This window comes from Perognathus longimembris, chromosome 8, assembly GCF_023159225.1.
Source record: "Perognathus longimembris pacificus isolate PPM17 chromosome 8, ASM2315922v1, whole genome shotgun sequence".
NCBI classification, from domain to species: domain Eukaryota; kingdom Metazoa; phylum Chordata; class Mammalia; order Rodentia; family Heteromyidae; genus Perognathus; species Perognathus longimembris.
In genome coordinates, this window is record NC_063168.1 from 56067167 (window position 1) to 56076651 (window position 9485).

Below are 9485 nucleotides of genomic sequence, written 5' to 3' on the forward strand. Positions count from 1 at the left end.
TAATTTTTCAATCTGTAAAATGATAGTACTGCTCACTTTAGTAAAGCTGGGAGAATTAAGGATAAGAATTGGTGCAAAATTCTTACCTCAGTATATAACACATAATATGTGCTCAGTGGTTAGCTATTATCAGTGGCAAGTAATTTTCAGAATATTAGGGAGAATTATGTCATTACCTAAATTTGACAATTGTTACAACTCACTGGCACTCAGCTATTTCTACTTCCTGCAACTTCAAAATGCTGTGAAACAACTCCAGTGCTCACACATACAGATTTTTAGAGGGACCATGCCCCATGCATCCTTTTCCTTGTCACTTTCTCTAGTGCTTTTAGTGTGCCTTGTGAAATTGGCAGCTTTTGTAACAGCATCATCAAGAAGAAAAAAGGTTGTGTCAGAGTGGGAGAATTGGGAACCTCCTGATTTACTGATTGCATGTTCCAAAGTGTGTGTGTGTGTGTGTGTGTGTGTGTGTGTGTAAAATTTGGGCATTTTACAAAATTATTGGAAATATAAAAGGGCAGGAAGTATAGCTCACTGGTAGAGTGCTGACCTAGCATTTTCAAGGCCCTAGGTTCTGTCACCAGATAGATTCTTAGGATGCAAAAAAAAAGTAATTTAGGCTTGTTTGTGGGACACAACTGGCAGCAATGTAGTGTTCAGATGGATAACTTGAAGGAAGGCAGTTGGTGTCTGGAACAAGAACTCTCATCTCACAAATACTCTTCCGCCAACCAGAGGAGATAACTTTGCCCCTTTACAAAAGGCCCAGAAGATATCTGAGCATGTCTACCTATGGCTGCCCCGAAGTATAAGAGACACACTGGGTGTCAAAGAGACAATCAAAATACTGATTCAGAGAAGCCTCCTTTGACAACTATCCAAGCATCTTAGCTTCTCGAATACCTTTAATTTCATTGAAGATTGAATTGGATTGTCCAGAGATATTCTGAATTCAAAGCTCCCAATAATATAGTTCTGTGGGTTGTTTTAAATATAACTAGAATAGTTTAGGAAAACTAATACATTGAACAAACTGTACATAAATGTTCAATGACTTCTTGTCCATTCAAAGCTTTTGTAAGAAACATGGGGTTTGAAACCTATTTATTGTACTTGTTCCAAGCCCTCTGATGCTTATTCTTTCTTCTAGAAAAAAATTAAACTTTTGTTGAGACATTATGTACAATTTTGAAAATGCATGGATAAGCAGAAAGGCTTACTCATTTGGAAAATAGTTGTGGTGGTGGTGGTGGTGGTGGTGGTGGTGGTGGTGGTGTGTGTATGAGAGACAGACACAGAGACAGAGAGAGACAGAGATATCATTGCTAATACTCTGGATGGGAACCACTGGAAAGAGGACTGAATAGGAGCTTTTAAAACTTAGAATTCTGGCAAGGTGTTGGTGGTTTACACCTATAATCCTAGCTACTTCGGAGGCTAAGATCTAAGGATCATGGTTCAAAGCCAGTCTGGGCGAGAAAGTCCCAGAGACTCTCACCCTCCAGTTAATCACCAAAAGCCAGAAATGGAGATGTGGCTCAAGTGGTAGAGCACTATCCTTGAGCACAAACATTCAGGGAAAGCACCTAAGCCCAGAGTTCAGCACCAAAAAAAGACCAGCACTAAAAATGAATTAAAATTGAAAAATTACAAAAAATCATTATCTGTGCTTTTTTTGTGTGCATTAGGCCATTAACTATGCATTCTTCTAGAATCCTTACATTTGTCACCCTGTCTTTTTGCCTCCATTTGCCCCTTTGTGACCTAGATCCTGATAAAGAAAATCCATATTGTTCTACTGCTATCATTAATTTTTAGATAGGCAATTATATATTGAAAATTCAAGAGAAGGGAAGATGACGCTGCCACAGTAGAGAGGTACCCCAACTCGCTCCAATGGAATAGCGAGCTGGGAACTCCAGCACCCAACACCCCATCAAGAACCCAGCAAACCCAGCAGCCAGAAGCAACAGAGAAATGCAGGAAATGAGAAAAAAAAAAAAAAAAAAGAGCCTATAACCTGCACGGAGCCGGAAAATCTCCACGGTACCCCCCCACCCCACCCGCCAACCCTGGCCCGACCCTGGCCAGGCTGGGAAAGGGGACCCGGCACCAGCAAATCAACTGCCGAAAAGTCACACCAGGAGCGCAGAGTCCAGATAGCAGGAGCTCCATGGACCCCAGGGGGAGTGCGGACTGACCGAGACAGATGGCGGCGTGGGACCAGAGGTGCAGGACCACACAGCCGGGATCAGACATGGGGGAGGGGGGCGGTAACCAAGCGGCACAGAACCCCTTCTGCAGCTGGGGCTGCCACCACTAAACGACCGATCGCCACACCGCAGCACCCCACCCCCGAAGGGCCAACAGCAGCATGGGACACACACAACCCAGGACCAGTAAGTTCCCCATTGCCCGCCCCCCAACAGGAGGCCAGCTATCAGAGACCCAAACCCTACAAAGAAGCTAGATCTCCCTCCCGCCCCCTCCCTACCCCCAGGGAACAAAGGAGCAGCGCCAAGGCATCCCCCCCCAAAGCCCCAACAGAGGAGCCAGAACCTGGCCACACCAGCCTGCCTCCTCCCCAGCAGGGGCCCAGGGACTGGTAGGCATTGAAAGCCCCACCTGAGGCGCCTGGCCCTCGCAGACTTTTTGAACAACAGTCACAGGCTCGTTGGCGTGCAACACCAGCCCAGCAGGGACACCTGGGCCCAAACACACGCCCCCCCCCTCACAGCGGAGGCGCAGAGTCTGTGGGCACCAACCCGTGCCTGGACACTTGATCCTGCTGGGGCCCACACATACTGCCTCCCACAGCAAACTCGCAAGAGGGCACAAGCACGCTCCCACAACTCGGGGCAACACGTCCTCAAAGGAAGCACTAGAGTGCACACGCACGTGCCCCCGGAGGGCCAGCGTGGACCAGCGTGCTAGCCCTCCAGCAGGAGGATCTCCTGCCCAAACCCCCGCAGGAACGCACAAGCTGGCAAGCTGCAACACCTGCTCTGATAGGCGCACTTCACACAGGTGGGCAGGGCTCCCCAGCGGCAGCGCCCACTCTGATAGGCGCACACCACACAGGAGGGCAGAGCCCCCCAGCGACAGTGCCCGCTCAGGGGGGCAAGCTGCCTCTCAGTGGCAAATCTCAATCTGAGAAGTGAGCTCCTCTGACCAAGGTACCAAGTGGAAAAAAGAACCAAAGAAGAGAAAAACCTCCATGCCATGCTGAATCAGTGACCCGCAAACCCCCACCAGAGGCGTGCTAGGGTCAGCACAGCACAGCAGCAAGTCACTATCCTGCAGAGAAAGACACAGAACCTACCGACCCCCAAGTGCAGGGAGGGTGACCACCCCTGCAACAACAGAGACAGTCACACTCACCCATTGGGCAGTAAGGTTCAACAGCCAAACTCAAACCCAGAGCCAGGTCACAAACAAATCTCCCACTGACGGACCAGCGGGAACCATCACAAAGCCAAACCAGGGAAGCCACCTACAGATCTCCAGATGCACAAATCACGAAGAAATATTACAAATTACATCAAAGGGCAGGCCAACTCACCACCTCCAAAAAACAATACAACGGAAGAGGAGATGGAAAATAAAAAAACAACTCAGGCTATGATAGCAGAAATGATGGAAAGCCTCAGGAATGAAATCAGAAAACAATTCCAGGAGTTTAGAATGGAAGTCTCAAAGGACCTTCAGGAAGTCAAGAAAGAAATGGAAGCAAAAATGGATACAGTGCAATCCTCCGTTAAAGAAGACCTTAACGTCCTGAAAAGTGAAATGCATGAAAAAATAGATTTAAAATACAATTCTTTAAGGAAGAAATTTCCACGATCAGAGCTGATCTGGCAACCATAAATAGCTCCCTGACATCCATAAACTCCACACTCGAAGCCACATCACAAAGAATTGATCATATCGAATCCCGAATCTCTCTTTTGGACGACAATGCCTCTGATAAGGACCAGAAAATTACCATACTCCAAGAAACAGTTAAACTCCAGGGCAGACTTATCCAGGACCTAGTGGACAAAGACAAGAGATATAATCTGCGCATAATTGGAATAGATGAAGGAGCCGAATACCAGAGCAGAGGGCTACAACATATTTTCAATAGAGTTATTGCAGAAAACGTCCCCAATATCACAAAGGACCTCACCCAAGTAACCGAAGCCTATAGGACACCTGGCAGACCAGACCCTAGAAAATCCTCACCCAGGCACATAATAATCAAGACTTCAGATCTCAAGAATAAAGAGCAAATTTTGAATGCAGCAAAAACGAAGAAAGAGATTTATTACAACGGGAAAAGGATCAGAATCACAGCAGACCTCTCCACACAAACCTACCACACACGAAGAGAGTGGAAGAACACACCCAAGTCCTACAGGCCAACAATTGCCAACCCAGAATAAGATATCCAGCGAAGCTACAATTCATATTCAAGGGAAAAACCAGATCTTCCCATAGCAAATAGGATCTAAGGGAGTATGTGAATAAAAAACCAGCCTTACAGTGAATTCTAAGAGGGGAACCCCACCCAACAGAAATTGTATAGGACACACAGACAGAAACAGAAAGAAACTATAATAGCCAGAGCCCAACAGAAAGAGCAGCTCACTAAAGACAAGAAAAAGAGAGAGAGAGAGAGAGAGGAAAAACAGCCTAACAGGAAAATGGAAGGGGAAAAAAACACCCTTATCCTTGATCTTTTTGAATATAAATGGCTTAAACTCTCCGATAAAGAGGAGCAGACTGGCAGAATGGATCTGCAAACAAAAAGTTGCCATCTGTTGTCTACAAGAGACCCACCTTACAGCAAGGGACAAAAACAGGCTCCAAATGAAAGGATGGAGCAAGATCTTCCAAGCAAACGCACCTACCAAAATGGCAGGAGTGGCCATCCTGATCTCAGACAAGCTGGACATCTCATTAAAATCAACTCAAAAAGACAAAGAAGGACACTACATTTTAATACAAGGAAAAGTCCAGAATCAAGACATCACAGTGATAAATGTATACTCACTGAACAAAAGAAGCCCTACATATGTCAAGCAAATTCTCACAGAACTACAGAACAAGATAGACCCAAACACAATCATAGTGGGTGATTTTAATACCCCACTCTCTCCAAGAGACAGATCCAACACCCAGAGGATTAGCAAGGGAGCTGAAGACATAAGTAACACCATATCCCAAATGGATCTGACAGATCTACACAGAATCTTTCACCCTACAGAGACCCAATACACATTCTTCTCAGCAGCCCATGGAACATACAAAAACAGCCTGGTATTGGCATAAAAACAGACCTGAAGACCAATGGATTAGAATTGAAAATCCAGAAATAAAACCGCACTTTTACAGTCAGCTGATATTCAACAAAGGAGCTAAAGACATACAATGGAATAAACAGAGCCTCTTCAACTACTGGTGCTGGGAAAACTGGGCAGCCATATGCAGAAAACTCAAAGTAGACCCAAGCCTATCACCATGCACCAAGATCAACTCAAAATGGATCAAGGACCTCAACATCAGACCTGAATCATTGAAACTACTGAAGGACAGAGTAGGAAAGACACTAGAACTTATAGGTACAGGAAGGAACTTCCTGAATAGAGTCCCAGGGGCACAACAGATAGGGGAGAGACTTGACAAATGGGACTACAACAAATTAAAAAGTTTCTGCACAGCTAAGGACATAGCCACCAAACTAGAAAGACAGCCAACCATATGGGAAAGGATCTTTACCAGCACAGCAACAGACAAAGGCCTAATATCTGTCATCTACAGAGAACTCAAAAAACTAAGCCCCTCCAAGTCCAGTAAACCAATTAGGAAATGGGCAAAGGAGCTAAAGAGAGACTTCACAAGAGAAGAGATAAAAATGGCAAAGAAACATATGAGGAAATGTTCAACATCCCTGGTAGTAAAGGAAATGCAAATAAAAACAACCCTGAAATACCATCTCACTCCAGTTAGAATGGCCTATACTCTGAACTCAGGCAACAACAAATGCTGGAGGGGGTGCGGGGAAAGAGGAACCCTTCTCCCTTGTTGGTGGGAGTGCAAATTAGTACAACCACTTTGGAGAACAATATGGAGGTTCCTCAAAAAGCTCAACATAGACCTATCCTATGACCCAGCCATACCTAGGTATCTATCCTGAACAACAGGTCCCAAGATACCAAAAAGACATCTGCACTTCCATGTTTATCACTGCACAATTCACAATAGCCAAAATATGGAAACAACCCATATGCCCCTCCACAGATGAATGGATCCAAAAAAATATGGTACCTATATACAATGGAATACTACATAGCAATTAGAAATGGTGAAATATTAGTATTCGCAGGGAAATGGTCAGAACTTGAGCAAATAATGTTGAGCAAGACAAGCCTAGAACACAGAAAACAAAGGGGCATGATCTCCCTGATATATGACTGTTAAGGTGGGGGGAGGGGGAGACAGTAGAGACCAGGTCTGTGAAACCAAAAGCTTCTTGTCAAATGGTATTTCCCACAGGTTTGGGTCAGCGACCCTACATTATGTAACTAAAACTAAACAACTGGGCTGGGAATATGGCCTAGTGGCAAGAGAGCTCGCCTTGTATACATGAAGCCCTGGGTTCGATTCTCCAGCACCACATATCTAGAAAACGGCCAGAAGTGGCGCTGTGGCTCAAGTGGCAGAGTGCTAGCCTTGAGCAAAAAGGATGCCAGGGACAGTGCTCAGGCCCTGAGTCCAGGCCCCAGGACTGGCCAAAAAAAACCAAAAAAACAAAAAAAACCTAAACAACTACTCAACATATAAAGGTCAAAAATTGACCTCTCAGTGGATCACAATAGCTCAAAAGCTATGTATGGGCATTCATACAAGACTATTGTCGACATATTGTCTATTGTCTATTAAAGCCTTAAGCGAATTTCCTTTGGCGTAGGCCACGTGGCTACTGTATATTTTCTTGGTACATTGTGTATTGTATATATGTCTATCTGACCTAGGGAAGGGAAAGAAAAATAGGGTGTAAGATATCACAAGAAATGTACACACTGCCCTACTATGTAACTGTACCACTTTTGCACAACACCTTGTCAAAAAATTTTTGTTTAATTAATAAATAAATTATAAAAAAGAATTATAAAAAAGAATAAATTATAAAAAAAAGAAAATTCAAACTATATGAAAACACATTAGTCATAAAAATCTCTTCACTTTTGCTTCTTAGTCACACAACACATTTACTTTTGTGTCCTTGTGTACATTAAACATACACAGAATAATATTCTTGTCTATTCACAAGTGACAACATGCAATATATACTTTACATCTTGACTCTAAAAGTTTATCTTTGGGCTTGGGGTGTAACTCAATGGTAGAGTTTTGGCCTAGTATGTGTGATATAGATAGACATATAGATGACTTTCCCATACGAATTTATACAGAGTGCCTTCTTTTTGAAAAAAATCTGAATAATTTTATATTGTATTTATATAACCACTTATTTAACCAAGACTTCTGGGTTGGTGTAGGGAACTTCCCTGTGCAAATGGCTTAGACCATGCACTATTGGTTACTTGGTTTGTCATTCTCATTATCTTCAGGATAAATTATCAGATGTGGAATTACTTGGTCAAGAAGAAACTACAGCACTGGATGTTCTAGTGCATGGCTGTAATCCTAGTACTTGGGAGGCTGAGACAAGGAGGATAGTGAGTTCCAGACCCACCCGGAGCTCCTAAGCATGATCCTGTCTCAAGAAAAGGAGAAAAGGGAGGAGGAGGAATAGAAGGAAGAAGAAAAGAGTGGGTTGAGGAATCTTTTGATTTTGATGGATATTGCCAAAATTGTCTTCATTGAGGGTACACAAATTTACATTCCCAATAGAGATATATGAATAGAATCATCTGCCAAACCCAGATCAAATCCAGATCCTTGTGCCTGCTAGGCAAGTGCTCTTCCACTAAGCTAAACCCCTGGCCTAAGAATATTCAAATTTTCCTCTCTCGTTATTAGCATGTATTCATTGTACATCCATATTACATGGCATGTGCTTTGATCAAGTTCATCCCCTGTATTATTTTCTTATCCCCTTTTCCCCCTTTCTAAAGCAAACCTTAATGGGTTTCATTATTTTACTTTCATACATGTGTATGAGGTACTTGGATAATATTCAGCCCCACACCCTCTCCTGCTGGCTGCCAGCACTATTTTGCATTGCCTTTCATCTTTGAGGTCTAGATTCCACATATCAGAGAGAACTTGGAACATTCCTCCTTCTCAGACTGGCTTATTTCACCTAACACCATCATTTTCAGTTCCTTGTAGTGTCCTGGAAACCACATATTTTCATTCTTCATTGTGGCTAAATAATACTCATGTGTGTATGTGTATTTATTCACTCACCAGTTGATGGGAATATGTGAAACTGCTATCAAAATGTTATTTTTAGGTCATGTCTTGCTGTGCTGCCTCGTGCTGGCCTAGGACATAATTCTCCTGCTTCAGTCTCCTGAATATTGGAGTTTCAGACTCATACTAACAAGTGCTCTGTCCCTGGGCTACATCTCCAACATGACTTTATGAGCCTTTTATGGAAGCAGATGGAACAGAAGGTAGACTGCTCTTTCGGAGGACAGAGTTTGATGTGCATGCTTACAACTGCAGCACTGTAATTTAGAGTACAGACTCCCAGAATCATGGGACAAATCCCACTTTCACAACTATGACCTCATGCAAATTATTTAATTTCTCTCTACCTCCTAGGGTAATTAAGTAAAAAATACTTAGAACAGTGTCTGGTATTAAACATTACATTTGTGTAATTATTTATAGGTCTTCAAGAGCAATATTACTGTCCAATGAAAATGTAATACAAGCCACATGTGCAATTTTAAGTTTCAAGTGGCCATGTTGAGAAAGTAATAATATAGTGAGAAATGTTTAACCTCTTTTGGCCAGAACCACCATCTTTCAGTAATTTGCCAAAATGACGAACACAAAGGGAAAGAGGAGAGGTACCCAATACATGTTCTAGGCCCTTCAGGAAACAGGGAGTTGTTCCTTTGGCCACATACATGAGAATCTACAAGAAGGGTGATATTGTAGACATCAAGGGAATGGATACTGTTCAAAAAGGAATGCCCCACAAATGTTACCATGGCAAAACTGGAAGGGTCTACAATGTTACCCAGCATGCTGTTGGCATTGTTGTGAACAAGCAAGTTAAGGGCAAGATCCTTACCAAGAGGATTAATGGGTGTATTGAGCATGTTAAGCACTCTAAGAGCCGAGATAGTGTCCTGAAATGAGTGAAGGAAAATAACCCGAAAAAGAAGAAAGCCAAAGAGAAAGGAACTTGGGTTCATCTGAAGCGCCAGCCTGCTCCACCCAGAGAAGCACACTTTGTGAGAACCAGTAGAAAGGACCCTGAACTATTGAAACCCATTCCCTATGAATTCATGGCCTAG

The 9485-nt window shown here is 43.3% G+C and overlaps 1 pseudogene; it reads left to right on the forward strand.

The window, feature by feature from the left end:
• The first annotated feature begins 8987 nt into the window (after positions 1 to 8987).
• On the forward strand, positions 8988 to 9485 carry LOC125356572 (annotated as a pseudogene).